Genomic DNA, 19147 nt, shown 5'->3' on the forward strand with positions numbered 1-19147 from the left:
CGGGAAACACAGCATAATAATTAGAGAGCTGTCTTGTTATGGTGGCACAAGCTGGGCACCATATATTGGCATATCTATGGAAAAAAATCCCATTTTCATTCTGCAACATCGAGTGCACACCAACTTCTGGCAAACACCTGCGGGGTTAATATGCTCACTACACACCTAGGTGAATACCATGAGGTGTGTGGTTTCCAAAATGGGGTCACTTCTGGGGGGCATCCACTGTTTTGGCCCCACAGGGACTTTGCAAATGCGACATAGTGCCCAGAAACCAAATGCAGCAAAATCTGTAATCCAAAAGCAAATGGTGCTCCTTCCCTTCTGAGCCCTATTCTGTGCCAAAACAGCAGTTTATGATCACGTGTGGGGTATTGCCGTACTCGGGAGAAATTGCTTTACAAGTGTTGGGGGTTCTTTTTTTTCCTTTATTTGTTGAGAAAATGAAAAATTTAGCTAAAACTAAGTCTAATAGAAGAAAAATATTTTTTTTTCTTTTCACTGCCCAATTCTAATAAAATCTATGAAACATCTATATTACAGCGCAGGTCAGATTATGTAGGAGATAGGGCACTTATAAATGTGGTGACAGAGCCTCTGTAACATTATCTACATAGAATATAAACACATGGATAAGCCACATGGTCAGAAGATCCTGCCAAAATTGATGGTCACAAGCTATATGTCCCTGCCCCACACATACAAATGTGACGATGTTTTTGGCCAACACCAGATTAATTTACTGGGCAGAAAAACATGACTTATTACCGTGATCTAATTAAACTGCAAAATAAAATGTTTTATAACTACTGCAGTCAGTATTTTGATATTAAATGCCATGGTGTGAAAGGCAATGTTCACCTTTGACCATCATTTTAAAGTTTATATAGAGATTTAATCTAAAACGTGAATAACTTTGTAAATACATTACTTATCTTGTCCTGATCCTGAGTTACAGCCTGTATTATATCCCAAAGCTACATTACCAGTTTTAGTTATTGAGAATAATTGACAAGTTTGGGGAGACAGACACGTCCTTTAGGCTATGTTCACACGCTTCAGAAAAAGCGTCTGAAAATACGGAGCGGTTTTCGGCCGTTTTGGGACCTGTTTTTCTATTGATTCAATGAAAAACGGCTCAAAAAATGGCTCAAGAAGTGAAAGCACTTCTTTTTACGAGGCGTTTTTTTACGCGCCCGTTTTTAAAAACGTGGGAACAGAACTCCGTTTTCCCAATTGAAAAGCATTTCCGCATTTTAAGCAGTTTTTCAGGGCGTTTACGGTCCGAAAAACAGATGAAAATAGGTAGTGTGAACATATCCTAATAGCTTAGTTAAGCTCATAAAATTTAATAGGAGACTTTTCTTATAACAGATTAGTGTACAAAGTCTGGGCAAAAGGGATTTATTTTTTTTTTTTTTAAATGCAAAAACACCAGAAAAAGCTCTGTGCAGACACTGAATCATCAAGGGATGACAGGGGATTTAAGCCCAGAATTTGCAGAATTGTGAATGCAGCTCTGGAGTATAATAGGACTAATATAACGTAGCATAATAAGATAAGTAAATCAGAACAGCAACAAGATATATCATGCTATGAAGAACTTTTAATACAGATTTTATATATAAAAACAGTACAAATTATGTTCAAATATGAACAAACATTTCCCATCCACCTTAAACGGTTTCTAACAAATACATAACCAAATGTATACTGAATATCTTTTTTTAAAAACGTATAATCTGCACTAAAAGAGCCAATATACTTTATAAAACTGTCAAAAGTTACAGCTTTGATACTTACATCTGTCCCAGGAGTGTATAATATATATATATATATATATAGTGAAGGAAATAAGTATTTGATCCCTTGCTGATTTTGTAAGTTTACCCACTGTCAAAGACATGAACAGTCTAGAATTTTTAGGCTAGGTTAATTTTACCAGTGAGAGATAGATATATAAAAAAAAAAAAACTGAAAATCACATTGTCAAAATTATATTTATGTGCATTGTGCACAGAGAAATAAGTATTTGATCCCCTACCAACCATTAAGAGTTCAGCCTCCTCCAGACCAGTTACACGCTCCAAAACAACTTTGTGCCTGCATTAAAGACAGCTGTCTTAAATGGTCACCTGTATAAAAGACTCCTGTCCACAGACTCAATTAATCAGTCTGACTGTAACCTCTACAACATGGGCAAGACCAAAGAGCTTTCTAAGGATGTCAGGGACAAGATCATAGACCTGCACAAGGCTGGAATGGGCTACAAAACCATAAGTAAGACGCTGGGTGAGAAGGAGACCACTGTTGGTGCAATAGTAAGAAAATGGAAAACATACAAAATGACTGTCAATCAACATCGATCTGGGGCTCCATGCAAAATCTCACCTCGTGGGGTATCCTTAATCCTGAGGAAGGTGAGAGCTCAGCCGAAAACTACACTGGGGGAACTTGTTAATGATCTCAAGGCAGCTGGGACCACAGTCACCAAGAAAACCATTGGTAACACATTACGCCGTAATGGATTAAAATCCTGCAGTGCCCGCAAGGTCCCCCTGCTCAAGAAGGCACATGTACAGGCCCATCTGAAGTTTGCAAATGAACATCTGGATGATTCTGAGAGTGATTGGGAGAAGGTGCTGTGGTCAGATGAGACTAAAATTGAGCTCTCTGGCATGAACTCAACTCGCCGTGTTTGGAGGAAGAGAAATGCTGCCTATGACCCAAAGAACACCGTCCCCACTGTCAAGCATGGAGGTGGAAACATTATGTTTTGGGGGTGTTTCTCTGCTAAGGGCACAGGAATACTTCACCGCATCAATGGGAGAATGGATGGAGCCATGTACCGTCAAATCCTGAGTGACAGCCTCCTTCCCTCCACCAGGACATTAAAAATGGCTCGCGGCTGGGTCTTCCAGCACGACAATGACCCGAAACATACAGCCAAGGCAACAAAGGAGTGGCTCAAAAAGAAGCACATTAAGGTCATGGAGTGGCCTAGCCAGTCTCCAGACCTTAATCCCATCGAAAACAAATGGAGGGAGCTGAAGATTCGAGTTGCCAAGCGACAGCCTCGAAATCTTAATGATTTACAGATGATCTGCAAAGAGGAGTGGGCCAAAATTCCATCTAACATGAGTGAACTGCCAAAAGGTCAGGGCAGACGCCAGACAGGAATGGTTAAATTCAAGCAGGGTAAGTAACAGATAATCCAACAAAGGAGATTAGTACTAGCAATCTAGACTATAGACCTGAATTGCTCAGGCAAAGAGCAATGGGTGATGGTACCTCAAGTACCTGGAAAAGCTGAATAATTTTCATGCACGCTGGACCTTTAAGAAGAGTCAGCGCGCACAATAGTGGCCGTTAGGTTAGCTGAAGGAGAGCCGCTGCAGGTAACACTGCCAGCAGTATGGAGTAAAGGAGGGACGCGGTGCCGGCCCGGTGCCAGAAGACGCCGGGGGCCGCTTAGTATGAGACGGCTGAAGTGGGAAATAGTGGTCATTACACCATTGTAACAAAAAGCCAGGGCTAAAAATTAAGTACAAACATACTTTTATTAATGTTTTTAGTTATGTTCTCAAGATATGTACAGAGTGAGGATCATTTATAGAACACCAATCAGATCAGTAAGGGCCCAATGGGACCTCACAAATGTGCCCTTTAGCTTTTTATTTTTATGCTGTACCAGTCCTGATGAAGTGCTATGTTGGGAATTGCATGCCCATTCAAGGGAATACTTTTTAAATTCTGCAGAGCTAGATCAGGTGTGGGCACAACAGTCTCTGTTCTAGCTATCGCGAGGGATCATTAGGGGATACCCCATCAATTAGACATTTATGGCATATCTAATCAACATACCATCAATGTTTATCATCAGAAAAGCCCTATACAAACACTCTAGAGTCAATTTCAGAAGAGTCACAAGCTCACTCGGTGTCCAAGATCGGGGTTGCAAAATGTGCCCCAAGCCTCAGTCCTTGTACTTATTACATTACAACGTTAAAGAGGCTCTGTCACCAGATTAGAAGTGCCCTAGCTCCTACATAATCTGATCGGCGCTGTAATGTGGATAAGTGTTTTTTTATTTTTAAACACGATCATTTTTGAGCAAGTTATGAACAATTTTAGATTTATGCTAATTAGTTTCTTATTGCCCAACTGGGCGTTTAACTTTTGACCAAGTGGGCGTTGTAAAGAGGAGTGTATGACGCGGACCAATCAGTGTCATACACTTCTCTCCATTCAGGTCCATTTGTATTCACAGCACAGCTTGATCTCGCGAGATCACTCTGTGCTGTCACATATACCCACATTAACTTTACTGAAGTGTCTTGAGAGTGAATAGACATTGCCTCCAGGCAAGATGCGATGTCTATTCAGACTTAACACGTCGGTAAAGTTTCTGTGGGACTTAAAGGGTTATTCCCAAGTTGAGTCAAATTATTATTTTTTTTACATTCTAAGCTGGAATTTAATATTGAAACATTTGCAGTTAAAATTTTTCAAAAATTACTTCCCTAACTACCTTTTTTTTTTACACTTGATAACTCAGCTAGTGGTGGTTATCTTTTGTAAAAAGGGGCGTGAACGGCTCGATGTCAATCAAGCCGCTCTGCAGTGTGCGCGCTCCCGATGTTGCTAGATACTGTAGTTCTAGCAACATTGGGAGAATGTTTGTCTCAATCAGGCACGGTAAGCCTGGTTGAGACGAACACAACGTAAATGTCAACAACACTACACTATATTCACCCTGTTTCGGCAAGCCGTTTCGGCAAGCCACTTCTCCCCCCACCCCCCACCCTCTCACTACATGCACTTTCTATAGCCGCCGCACCGGTGCTGCATCAGCACCCGGCGAACAACATAAAATATATAAAAGACGTTCCTACGGAATTCTGACCGGTCCCATCACTTGTCATCTTACTGCTACTTGGCGCCGCTCGCATTGATTGTAACAATGCGGTGTGGTGCAGATGACGTAATCATATCACGCTCACGTGATTACTTCATCTGCGCCCACCGCTATATGTATGTATGTTTGCATGTATGTAAGCATGTATGCATGTATGTATGCTTTCATCTATGTATGTATATGTTTGTAAGTATGTATGCATATATGTGCATGTATGTATGTATGTTTGCATGTATATATGTGCATGCTTGTGTATGTATGTTTGTATGTATGTTTGCATGTATGTAAGTATGTGTGTATGTATGTGTATGTATATATGTGTGTGTATGTATGTGTGTTTGCATGTATGTATATATGTGTATGTATGTATGTATGTATATATGTGCATGTATGTATGCATGTATGTATGTTGGCATATATGTATGTTGGCATATATGTATGTATGTATGTATGTTTGCATGTATGTATGTTGGCATGTATATATATATATGTGCATGTATGTATGTTGGCATGTATGTATGTTGGCATGTATGTATGTTTGCATGTATATATGTTGGTATGTATGTATGTTTCATGTATATATGTGCATGCATGTATGTATATGCATGTATGCATGTTTGTTTGTATATATGTCTGTATGGCCATGTATGATACTGTCTGCTGGCACCCTGTATCTAAGCCAACTTTACGGCAGGCTTCTATACATGGTATAACAGTCAGTATCACACATGAAACTGAAACTAAGCCTACGACATGTTTTATTCACTTTTTTTATAGTGTTTTTTTTACAGGTTTGGTCGTTGGACTATGTCGGTTTCGAGGACTACTTTGATGACAGCTTTTTTTTCAACAATAAAATCGTTAATGAGGGTTGTGTTAGGGGTGCTTTATTTCAATAAAATATTTTATCTATATCTTTGTCTTTTCTTTTCAAATTTTATTACTACCACTTTAATAATGGCTGCTGTCTGAGTGACAAGATCCATTACTAAGGCGAGGCTTAGTGTTAGCCGGTGCAGAGGCGAACACTAACCACCATTATTACCCCGGCACCCACCACCACCAGGGGTGCCGGGAAGAGCCAGGTACGATCCAATACCCGACCATCTGTTGTGATGGTCGGGCACTGGGGCGGCTGCAGGCTGGTATTATGAGGCTGGGAAGGGCCAAAAACTGTGGACATTCCCACCCTTGTAATGCTAGGCCGCTGCTGTGTTGTATCTGGCTGGTTATAAAAATGGGGGGGAACTCACGTCATTTTTTTAAATTATTTATAAAAAATTTTTTTTTTTATCATAACCAGCCACATACAACACAGTGTTATTAGCCTGGGAATGGACAAAACCAGTGGCCCTTCCCACCCGTGTAATGCCAGCCTGCTGCGGCCTTGTTTATGGTTGGTTATTAAAAATGTGGGGGACCCGTCTATTGTTAAATTTTAAAAAAAACGACGTGGGGGTCCCCCCCATTTTTATAACCAGCCCGATACAACGCAGCAGAAGCAGCCTAGCATTACAATGGTGGGAAGGTCCCTTCCCAGCCTCATAATACCAGCCTGCGGCCGCCACAGTGCCAGACCATCACAACAGATGGTCGGGTACTGGATCGCACCAAGCTCTTCCCGACACCCCTGGTGGCGGTTGGATACCGGGGTAATGTCTGGTTAGTGCTAGCCTCTGCACCGGCTAACACTAAGTACCGCCTTAATAATGGACGCTGTCAATCAGCCAACTGCCATTATCTAGGCACTAATAAACTTTAAAAAAAAAACACAAATACAATTCTTTCTCATTGAAATAAGAAATCCCCAACAAAACCCTCGTTAACCATTTTATAAAAATTTGAAAAAACTTAAATCTACGCAGTAGTCCAAAGAATCGAAGATGTAGTCCAACATGTACATCAAAATCTGCAACAACATCAAAAAAGAGTTATCAATGTGAACAATACCAATACTTATACTCACCTACACACAGATACACACACACACATATACATAAACACACAAACATATACACAAACACATGTACACAAACACACCCATATATATACACACACACACACGTACACAAACACACCCATATATACACAAACACACTCATATATACACAAACACACACATATATACACAAATATACAAAAACACACCCATATACAAACATATACACAAACACATATGCACAAACACACCCATATATACACACACACACAAACGCACACATATACACAAACATATACACAAACACACCCATATATACACAAACACACACACAAACACATACACTACCGTTCAAAAGTTTGGGGTCACCCTGACAATTTTGTGTTTTCCATGAAAACTCACACTTATATTTATCAAATGAGTTGCAAAATGACTAGAAAATATAGTCAAGACATTGACCAGGTTAGAAATAATAATTTTTATTTGAAATAATAATTTTCTCCTTCAAACTTTGCTTTCGTCAAAGAATGCTCCATTTGCAGCAATTTCAGCATTGCAGACCTTTGGCATTCTAGCTGTTAATTTGCTGAGGTAATCGGGAGAAATTTCACCCCATGCTTCCAGAAGCCCCTCCCACAAGTTGGATTGGCTTGATGGGCACTTCTTGCGTACCATACGGTCAAGCTGCTCCCACAACAGCTCTATGGGGTTGAGATCTGGTGACTGCGCTGGCCACTCCATTACAGATAGAATACCAGCTGCCTGCTGCTTCCCTAAATAGTTCTTGCATAATTTGGAGGTGTGCTTTGGGTCATTGTCCTGTTGTAGGATGAAATTGGCTCCAATCAAGCGCTGTCCACAGGGTATGGCATGGCGTTGCAAAATGGAGTGATAGCCTTCCTTATTCAAAATCCCTTTTACCTTGTACAAATCTCCCACTTTACCAGCACCAAAGCAACCCCAGACCATCACATTACCTCCACCATGCTTGACAGATGGTGTCAGGCACTCTTCCAGCATCTTTTCAGTTGTTCTGCGTCTCACAAATGTTCTTCTGTGTGATCCAAACACCTCAAACTTCGATTCGTCTGTCCATAACACTTTTTTCCAATCTTCCTCTGTCCAATGTCTGTGTGCTTTTGCCCATATTAATCTTTTCCTTTTATTAGCCAGTCTCAGATATTCCTTTTTCTTTGCCACTCTGCCCTGAAGGCCAGCATCCCGGAGTCGCCTCTTCACTTTAGACGTGACACTGGCGTTTTGCGGGTACTATTTAATGAAGCTGCTAGTTGAGGACCTGTCTATTTCTAAAACTAGAGACTCTAATGTACTTGTCTTGTTGCTCAGTTGTGCAGCGGGGCCTCCCACTTCTCTTTCTACTCTGGTTAGAGCCTGTGTGTGCTGTCCTCTGAAGGGAGTAGTACACACCGTTGTAGGAAATCTTCAGTTTCTTGGCAATTTCTCGCATGGAATAGCCTTCATTTCTAAGAACAAGAATAGACTGTCGAGTTTCACATGAAAGCTCTCTTTTTCTAGCCATTTTGAGAGTTTAATCAAACCCACAAATGTAATGCTCCAGATTCTCAACTAGTTCAAAGGAAGGTCAGTTTTATAGCTCCTCTAAACAGCAAAACTGTTTACAGCGGTGCTAACATAATTGCACAAGGGTTTTCTAATTATCCATTAGCCTTCTAACACAGTTAGCAAACACAATGTACCATTAGAACACTGGAGTGATGGTTGCTGGAAATGGGCCTCTATACACCTATGTAGATATTGCATTAAAAACCAGACGTTTGCAGCTAGAATAGTCATTTAGCACATTAACAATGTATAGAGTGTATTTCTGATTAATTCAATGTTATCTTCATTGAAAAAAAACTGTGCTTTTCTTTCAAAAATAAGGAAATTTCAAAGTGACCCTAAACTTTTGAATGGTAGTGTATACACAAACACACACACAAACACGCACACACACACACATACACAAACACACCCATATTGTAAAGGATCTACCAGACACAGCTTCTGTGTCGACGCCCGTGGGTAATCAGTCTGCACCTGATCCTATGTCTGTGAGACTGACTCCATCTTCCACCACTCAGGATGGCAGGCTTAGGAGTGGGAGAGCCTATCACAGCCTGGCCAGATGAAGCTAGCTCCCGCCCACTGTCTATTTATACCTTCCTTTCCTGTTCCTCCTTTGCTTGTGATTCTGCTCTGCTTGTTTCCTGGCTCTGCTGCTGCTTAAACTACTGATCCTCTGCTTGTTATTGACCTTGGCTTACTGACCACTCTCCTGCTCTGCGTTTGGTACCTCGTGCACTCCTGGTTTGACTCGGCTCGTTCACTACTCTTGTTGCTCATGGTTTCTCTGTGGACAGCTACCCCGTTTCCCTAGCTTCTGTGTACCCTTGTCTGTTTGTCTGTCGTGCACTTACTGAGCGTAGGGACCGTCGCCCAGTTGTACCCCGTCGCCTAGGACGGGTCGTTGCAAGTAGGCAGGGACTGAGTGGCGGGTGGATTAGGGCTCACCTGTCTGTCTCCCTACCCAGTCATTACACATATATACACAAACACACACACACAAACATATACACAAACACATATACACACCCATATATACACAAACACACCCATATATACACACACACACACACACACACAAACACACATATAAAAACAAAAACACAAAGACACATACACAAACACATATATATATATATATATATATTTATATACACACATACCTTTAGCAGAGCACAGACTTCTTCTCGCGACTGGTGTCTCGCCCTGCATCTACTGCACATGCGCTGATATGCGCGTTCACGAGATAAATGACATCCTCTGCTCAGGACGGAGAGGATGTCATTACGCATGCACGGCCACCGCTAAAGGTAAATAGCGGTGGCCGGAAACCTATACAACGCGAAAGAAACAAAGAGGGACTGACGTGGACTTCAATCAAGAATCGCAAGAAAACGACATCGCTGGGCGACGGACAGGTAATTAGAAAAATTCTTAACTTTACATGTGGGAGCTTCCTAGCTACATTTATAAAGATGGGAATAACCCTTTAATCACACAACACAGCGTGAACTCACTGTGCCGTAAGTCCCACAGTAACTTTATTGAAGCGTCAGGAGTGTGAATAGACATAGTGTCCTGGCTGGAGGCAATGTCTATTCAGCAGACACTTATAATGTGGTGACAGAGCCTCTTTAAGGGCTTGTTTCCATATTGTCGATTTGGTGCGGTAGGGTTATGCAGTTTTAAATAGAAAGTCACAGTTCAATCCAGAAAAGAGCAAATACGGTTGTTTTTTTTATTACAAGATACACTTTAATAAAGAACAAACAAAGAAACAAACAAAACAAAAAACAGCACACACAAAATCTGCCTTGTGGACAGGGCTAAAGGCCTCATGCACATGACCATATTACGGATCCGTAATAGAGCGCAAATATAATTTTATGGGCTTTGTTATGTTTAGAAAGGAATTATGATTGAAAGTGACAATATAGGTTCTTTTTACTGATTAACCCCTTAAGAACACATTTTTTTCAAATCTGACATTGTCACTTTATGTGATAATAACTTTGATGTGCTTTTATATTTACAAGCGATTGAGATTGTTTTCTCGTGACACATTGTACTTTAAGGGTATGTTCACACGCACTAATTACGGACGTAATTCAGGCGTTTTTGCCTGGAATTACGTCCGAAAATAGCGCCTCAATAGCGCTGACAAACATCTGCCCATTGAAAGCAATGGGCAGACGTTTGTCTGTTCACACGAGGCGTAATTTACGCGCCGCTGTCAAATGACGGCGCGTAAATAGACGCCCGCGTCAAAGAAGCGACCTGTCACTTCTTTGGCCGTAATTGGAGCCGTTATTCATTGACTCCAATGAATAGCAGCGCCAATTACGTCCGTAATGGACGCGGCGTTCAAGCGCCTGCACATGCCGTTACGGCTGAAATTACGGGGATGTTTTCAGGCTGAAACATCTCCGTAATTTCAGCCGTTACGGACGCCTTCGTGTGAACATACCCTACGTTAGTGGTAAAATTTGGTTGATACAATCAGTTTTTTTGTGAAAAATACAAGAATTGAGAAAATAAAAAATTACCATTTGTCTACATTTAAATGGATCTACTTGTAAAACAAATAGTAATACCACACTAAATATTTACTAGCTAACATTTCCCATATGTCTACTTTATGTTTGCATCTTTTTTTGAACGCCCTTTTATTTTTCCAGGACTTTACAAGGCTTAGTACTTTAGCAGCAATTTCCCACATTTTCAAGAAAATTTCAAAAGGCTATTTTTTCCAAGGACCAATTCAGTTCTGAAGTGCCTTTGAGGGCCTTATATATTAGAAACCCCCTATAAAATGCCCCATTTTAAAAACGGCACCCCTCAAAGTATTTGGAACAGAATTTAGAAAGTTTCTTAACCCTTTTCTTTTGGTGTTTCACAGGAATTAAAGCAAGTGGAGGTGAAATTTAGAATTAAATTTTTTTTTTGCAGAAAATCTGTTTTACCGTATTTTTTGGACTATAAGACGCACCTGACTATAAGACGCACCCAGGTTTTAGACAAGAGAAAATAGGGAAAAAAATTCATATTTTACTTCTTTTACAAAGAAAAAGCTATTGGTTAAAAAAAAAAAAAATTTGTTCAGTTTCACCACATTCTGAAAGCCATAAATTATATTTTTCCATCATTTGAGCGGTGTGAGGGCTTATTTTTTTGCGGGACGAGCTGTAGTTTTTATTAGCACCATTTTTTGGTACATACGATTTTTTTATCACTTTTTATTTAATTCTTTTTAGCGCTATGGTGACCAAAAGACAACGATTCTGGGGTTTTAAATAAAAATATTTTTTTTTACACACCTGAAAATTTACTTCTCTTTTTACACACATTTTATTAGTTCCCCTAGGGGACTTGATCTAGTGATCATTAGATCGCTGGTACAATACATGGATGAGTTACGGAAACAGCGTAACTTGCTGAGCTACGCTATTTCCGTAACTCCCATAGTAGTGAATGGCAGTTACACAAACAGCGTAGCATGTTTCCGTAACTACTATTCAGCTCTATGGGAGTTACGGAAACTGCGTAGCTCAGAGAGTTACGCTCTTTGCGTAACTCGACCATGTAACCAGGAAATGAAGTGGCCAGAAGACAGCGGAGCTGAGTAAGATAGAATGGCGCTTAGGGGGCCCCGTTCTAGAGATAGATCCGGGTCCCAGAGGTGGGACCCGCATCTATCTAGCATTTATGACATATCCTGTGGATATGTCATAAATGTCCTTTATAGGAAAACCAATATAAATGCTGCGGTCGCTATTGACCACGGCATTTAAAGAGGCTCTGTCACCAGATTTTGCAACCCCTATCTGCTATTGCAGCAGATAGGCGCTGCAATGTAGATTACAGTAAAGTTTTTTAAAAAACGAGCATTTTTGGCCAAGTTATGACCATTTTTGTATTTATGCAAATGAGGCTTGCAAAAGTCCAAGTGGGCGTGTTTAAAGTAAAAGTCCAAGTGGGCGTGTATTATGTGCGTACATCGGGCGTTTTTACTACTTTTACTAGCTGGGCGTTCTGACGAGAAGTATCATCCACTTCTCTTCAGAACACCCAGCTTCTGGCAGTGCAGACACAGCCGTGTTCTCGAGAGATCACGCTGTGACGTCACTCACTTCCTGCCCCAGGTCCTGCATCGTGTCGGCCACATCGGCACCAGAGGCTACAGTTGATTCTGCAGCAGCATCAGCGTTTGCAGGTAAGTAGCTACATCGACTTACCTGCTGATGCTGCTGCAGAATCAACTGTAGCCTCTGGTGCCGATGTGTCCTCGCTCGTCCGACACGATGCAGGACCTGTGAGTGACGACACAGCGTGATCTCTCGAGAACACGACTGTGTCTGCACTGCCAGAAGCTGGGCGTTCTGAAGAGAAGTGGATGATACTTCTCGTCAGAACGCCCAGCTAGTAAAAGTAGTAAAAACGCCCCGATGTACGCACATAATACACGCCCACTTGGACTTTTACTTTAAACACGCCCACTTGGACTTTTGCAAGCCTCATTTGCATAAATACAAAAATGGTCATAACTTGGCCAAAAATGCTCGTTTTTTAAAAAACGTTACTGTAATCTACATTGCAGCGCCTATCTGCTGCAATAGCAGATAGGGGTTGCAAAATCTGGTGACAGAGCCTCTTTAACTAGTTTAATGGCCGCTCCATACATCATCCCCTTCCCGCTCGATGTGCTGGCACGTCACGGGTCGGGAAGGGGTTAAGTAAGGAACGGTCAGGGGGCCCGGCACTGCTGGGTCCCCTGACTGCCGTCTATAAGACGCAGGGACTTTTAAGCAAGATTTATTCTTGCTAAAAACTGCGTTTTATAGTCCGAAAAATACGGTAATTAATTTTTTTCTGTAACACAAAAGGTTTTGACAGAGATACGCAACTCTATTTATTGCCCAGATTCTGCAGTTTAGAAATATCCCACATATGGCCCTAAACACAGGCCTCAGAAGCATGGAGCACATAGTGGATTTTGGGGCCTCTATTTTATTAGAATATATTTTAGGCACCATGTCAGGTTTGAAGAGGTTTTGTGGTGCCAAAACAGTGGACCCCCCCCCCCCAAAAAAAAAAGACACCATTTGGCAAACTACACTCCTCAAGGAATTTATCAAGGGGTATAGTGAGCATTTTAACCCCACGTGATTTTTTTGCTGAACTTAGTGGAATTAGGATGTAAAAATGAAAATCTACATTTTTTCCAATAAAATGTAGAAATCTTCCATATTTACAAGGCAAAGGAGAAAACCCACCACAACATTTGAAATCGCAATTTCTCCAGATTACGGAAATACCCTATATGTGTAATAAACTGCTGTTTGGACCCACGGCACGGCTCAGAATGGAATTTGCACCATTTGGCTTTTTGAGCTCAAGTTTTGCTGGAATGGTTTTCAGGTGCCATGTCAAATTTGAAAAGCCCTCGCGGGACCAAATCAGTGGAAACCCCAAAAGTGACCCAATTTGGGTAACCACACCCCTGAAGGATTTTATCGAGTGGTATAGTGAGCATTTTGACCCCACGGGTTTTTTGCTGAATTTAGTGGAATTAGGCTCCATGCACACGACTGTATTTTTCATCAGTAATTACTGACAATAATTATGGCCCCGATCATTTCTATTGGCCACGGGCACCTTTCAGTATTTTACTGATGGGAGTCTGTGCTGAAAAAATTATAGAACCGGTCCTATTCTTGTCAGTAATTACGGCAAGGACTCTCCCATAAAAGTCTATGGGAGCTTCCATAAATACGGATGGCTACAGATGTGCATCCGTATACCGTCCATATTTTCAGAAGCGTTGCTATGCAACGTGCTGATGACATCATTTGTATCCTCCCTCTTTTTTACAGATCCGTATATATACGGATGGAATACGGATGCAATACGAACCGTATTTACGGACACCCTTCCGTATATACGGATGAAATACAGATGCCTACGGATCCGTGTTTACGGACAGTATTTCGGGATAGATGAAAATGCTGTCGTGTGCATGGGGACTCAGGCACACAACCGTTTCTATTGGCCGCCCGGTTCTATTGGCCGCGGACACCTTTTCATATAGGTGTCCGTGCCGTAGACCCGTGCTGGGATTTATGGAGCATGTCCTACTTTTCGTATTTTACGGACCGTACTCCCATACTTTGTATGGGAGCACAGCATGAAAATGCGTCCCGCAGCCGGCGGCGCCCACAATGGCGGGTCACGATTATGGGCACAGCCGCGTGCATGATGCCTCAGCCAGTGAAAATGAAAAGCTACAGTTTTTCTAATAAAATGTAGATTTATCGCTGATTTTTCCATTTTCATAATAGATAAAGGAGAAAACAGTACCCCAACATTTGTAAAGCAAACTCTTCTGAGAACAGCAATACGTGGTGATAAACTGCTGTTTGGACCCACGGCAGGGCTTCGAAAGGAAGGAGCACCTTTTGGCTTTTGGAGCTCAAATTTTGCTGGAATGGTTTGCGGCGCCATGTCACATTTACAAAGCCCCTGCGGGACCAAATCAGTGGAAACCTCCCAAAAGTGAGGAATTTGGGAAACTACATCTACTGACGTAGTGCAATGCATTAGAGCGGTCAGTCATTCACTGATAGCAAGCATATTAGGTCCCGTCTTTGGATGGGGCCGAATAGGCTATCGTATGTGGCAGACCAGGTGGCCATTGTCAGGCCTTCGGTTGCCATAGTAACGATTGGCATCCTCACGATCACATCTTGTCAATGCCGATCGCGGCATCTTAGTGGTTTGTAGCGACATCTAAGGGGTTAATGGCAGTGATCGGAACTAGCTCCGTTCCCTGTCTTTGCTTTGCGGTCGGAAACCTTTTAGGCCCAACCTCAAGGCAAGACCCAGCAGGCTTCCGTACTTGGCAGACAGGAGGCCATGGTTAGGCCTCCGGTCTGCCAGAACAGCCATCGGAATTCCGCGATTTGCATTGCGGGGTTCCGATCTGCTAGGAAACACCATAGATGCAGCGCTCGCCTTTGTGCGCTGCATCTAAGGGGTTAATCTGCCGGATCAGAGGCTAGCTGCGGTCCTGGACATGAAGCAGGGTGTCCGCTGTAATATACACTGGACACCCACTGGCGATGATGCAGGCTCAGCTTCTGAGCCCGCACCAGCAACACAACATACTTATACGTTATGTTGTGTTGCGTTAAGTACTTAAAGGGAACCTGTCACCAGCATTTCACCTATTAAACCAGCAATACCTGGTGCTAGTGGGTGAAAAATCACTTCTATATAACCTATAATGGTCTTCTTAGTCGGCTTTGTAGCTTTAGTATTCAGTTTTTTAGTGTTCCCACACCGTATGCTAATGAGCATAAAAGAGTCACATCTTCATTTGAAAAGAGTCATATCTTCATTCCTCAAGTCTTTCCGAGTTCTTACTTTTGCTTGATAGCTCCTCGATTTCCTCCAGCACACAAAATACCGCGCTTGTGCATTGATGTCCTTTTCTGGTGCGTGCAAACAGCAGGACACCAGATTATTAAGATAAATGCACAAAATGTTTGCAGACCGTTATTTCTAGTCAGAGGAGGAGTTTAGGAGAGGGGATAATGGCAATGAACTTTTGATAGCAGCGGCCAGAGAGGGATAAGTAAAGTTCAATAGGTGAAATGCTGGTGACAGGTTCCCTTTAACGACAGCGACGGAATAGTACAGCGGATATCGTTAAGGGATTGACAAAATGGAGAATGAGAATAAATACCAACAAGTCTACATATATGAGAAGGAACATGCAAATAACTGACTTTTTTTTTATTTTATTTTTTTTAAAGAATCCCAGTTACAGTGCCACTGGACAGACATAAGTCATTACATTACAGGCTTATACTCTATTTCTGTGTGTCTCAGATTTGATATGGATTACACTGAGGTTTTTATTCATGGATTCCATATTTTGATGCATCCGAGGTAGAATATTCTGCCTCGAAGAGACACCACACAACAGCGCACCTACGAATTTGGTCAGGAATCAGGATCCATGCACATAGTAAAGGAGAACTAAAGTTCTATGGATGGGAAACCGATACATGCATTGCAGTCTATGGCTAAAATCCATATAGTGGCTTCTCCTACTTACCACATTTAGGATATGTTAAAATGGGTACATCATCTTCTCTGGCTTCAAATACTTCCATAGCCTGAAAAGTGGGCTCACTGCATAGGAGGCTGGGATATTGAATCCGTTTATAAGAAAATTTAAACTCCTCTGGAGTCATCTTGGTGGCCTCCTCAGCTAGCCTCTTAATTTCTGCATAGAATTCCTCCCTCCTTATTGTGTTTTGCTGCTGTGATCCCAACATCTTCCTGCACTGTAGAATGATTATAAAGTAACAGCTTTCACAGACACTACCTTTTTCTGTGAGGCACAAGTAGGGGAGTGTTCACACAAACATGCCCCTATATACACCCGCACACACACGCCCACAGCTGAGCTCAAGTGATTGCATAGAGTAGATGAGATATTAACTGCAAACAAGCAAATAAAACCTAAAAAGTTCACGTCCGATGATTTTCTTTGTTTTGTATCTTGTTTTGCATATGACAAGAAAAACGAAAAAAGATGTGGTTATAAATATATTGTGACATGGTCACTGCTGGATGGGGGGAGAAAACATAATGTTTTTCCTTTTACAGCAGCCAGAATGTGTGTTTGGGACAGGGAACAAGCTATTCCCCCAGTGTTGGGGTCAGTTCATACGTTGCATAAATACTGCAGTTTTTCCGCAACGGAATTTGTTTTGGAAAATCCACAGCAAATACAGTAGCAGCAAAGTAGATGAGATAAAACAAATCTCATCCACACACTGCGTAAATACTGAGCAGAAAAAATGCTCAGAAATTGACCTGCGGTGCAGAATTTTATTCTGTCGTGCGTCAATTGTATTTGCGTAAACGCTGCTTATTTGTTGCGGGTTTTCCCCATTGAGTTCAATGGGGAGGTAAATCCCGCAACAAATAGCGTTTGATGCCTTTTTTTGCGGCGGGTTCGCAGCAAAAAAAACAGAAAAAAACTCATACTTAACCAGAAGTCTCTGTTTCTCCCTCCAGCGTGGCCTCCTGGGATAACGTTTCGCCCCATGTAACCGCTGCAGCCAATAACAGACTGTAGCAGTGGTCATATGGGATGAAACATCATCCCAGGAGGCTGGCCTGGATGACGTCATGGGGCCGGCCTCCTGGGATGACGCTTCATCCCATGTGACCGCCGCTGCAGTAAATCACAGGCTGCAGCGGTCCCCTGGGATGAAACGTCATCCCAGGAGGCCGGCCTGCTAGGCTAAGTCCTACAGTTTTCCGCAGCGAACATTCCGGGCGAAAAACTGCACCACAGTTCCGAATTCCCTGTGGCACACGAGGTGGATACGCTGCGTGCTATTACGCAGCATATATGCCCCGTGTAAACTCAGCCTTGGTCTTCTGAAAAACCTGGAACAAGAGCCTGGTAGCTGGAGAGAGCAGAGAAGGTTTGGATCCCACTCCACCAGTACAAACCAGGTCTGCAATAAAGTCTGCAATCATTTGAAGATAGGCGTAAGGCTGGGTTCACAAAGTGCGTTTTTGTTACGCTTTCAGCATGCATTTTTTTGTTTTGGTTGATAAACTCTAATTGAGAGACATGGGAGTTTATGCACAAAAACAAAAAATGCATGCTGAAAATGCTATAGAAACGCGCAGTGAGTATGGCAGTCAGGAAGGGCTCTCAACCTGGGGAGGGTGAGAAGTCAAAGCTCCCAGCAGTGGCGTAAATACCGCTGTAGCAACTGCTACGGGGCCCGTGGCATGAGGGGGCCAGTGATGCCCGCCGGCCCGGTCCCCCCATGCCCGATGGTGTCGCTAGCAGCCGTTATACAAAAAAGAAGAGGAAAGACAAATGCTATTAGGGTCTCAGCTTCACTCTTGCCCTCAGCCTCACTCTTGCCCTCAGCCACACTCTTGACCTCACAGGACCTGGCCTTTAATTCCACCAGCATGGTGTGGTAATCACATCTTTTTCTATCTTGCACACTGTCTTTATTTTTATTGTCTTTGCATTCTATATTTGACATTGTATTTTCAGTCACTTAAAGAGCCTCTGTCACCACATTATATATGCCCTATCTCCAGCATAATGTGATCGACGCTGTAATGTAAATAACAACAGTGTTTTTTATTTTGAAAACCGATAATTTTTTACCAAGTTATGAGCAATTTTATATTTATGCTAATTACTTTCTTAAAGCCCAACTGGGCATTTTTTAACTTTTGACCAAGTGGGCGTTGTGAAGAGAAGTGTACGATGCTGACCAATCAGCGTCATACACTTCTCTCCATTCATATCCATTTGTAATCAGCACAGCGTGATCTTGCGAGATCTGGCTGTGCTGTCACATACACCCACATTAACTTTACAGAAGTGTCTTAAGAGTGAATATACATCACCTCCAGCCAGGACGCGATGTCTTTTCACACTCCTGGCACTTCGGTAAGGTTCGGGAGATCACGCTGTGCAGCGATTAAGTCCCACACAAACTTTACCGAAGTGACCCAGTAGAAGTTGCGCAACAATTTATGTATTATGTGTGTCCAGTGGCATAAGCGGGACACAACATTTTGCACACTGAAATGACATATCAGTTGAAAGATTGCAATTTTCACTTTACATCATCCGGTGTGAGTTAAAA

At 42.2% G+C, this 19147-nt stretch overlaps 1 pseudogene; it reads right to left on the bottom strand.

The window, feature by feature from the left end:
* Positions 1-16842, bottom strand: part of LOC142759995 (sulfotransferase 1C2A-like) — a 135419-nt pseudogene extending 118577 nt beyond the window's left edge.
* Positions 16843-19147: the final 2305 nt, after the last annotated feature.

The sequence above is a fragment of the Rhinoderma darwinii genome, chromosome 4 (genome assembly GCF_050947455.1).
Source record: "Rhinoderma darwinii isolate aRhiDar2 chromosome 4, aRhiDar2.hap1, whole genome shotgun sequence".
Classification (NCBI taxonomy): domain Eukaryota; kingdom Metazoa; phylum Chordata; class Amphibia; order Anura; family Rhinodermatidae; genus Rhinoderma; species Rhinoderma darwinii.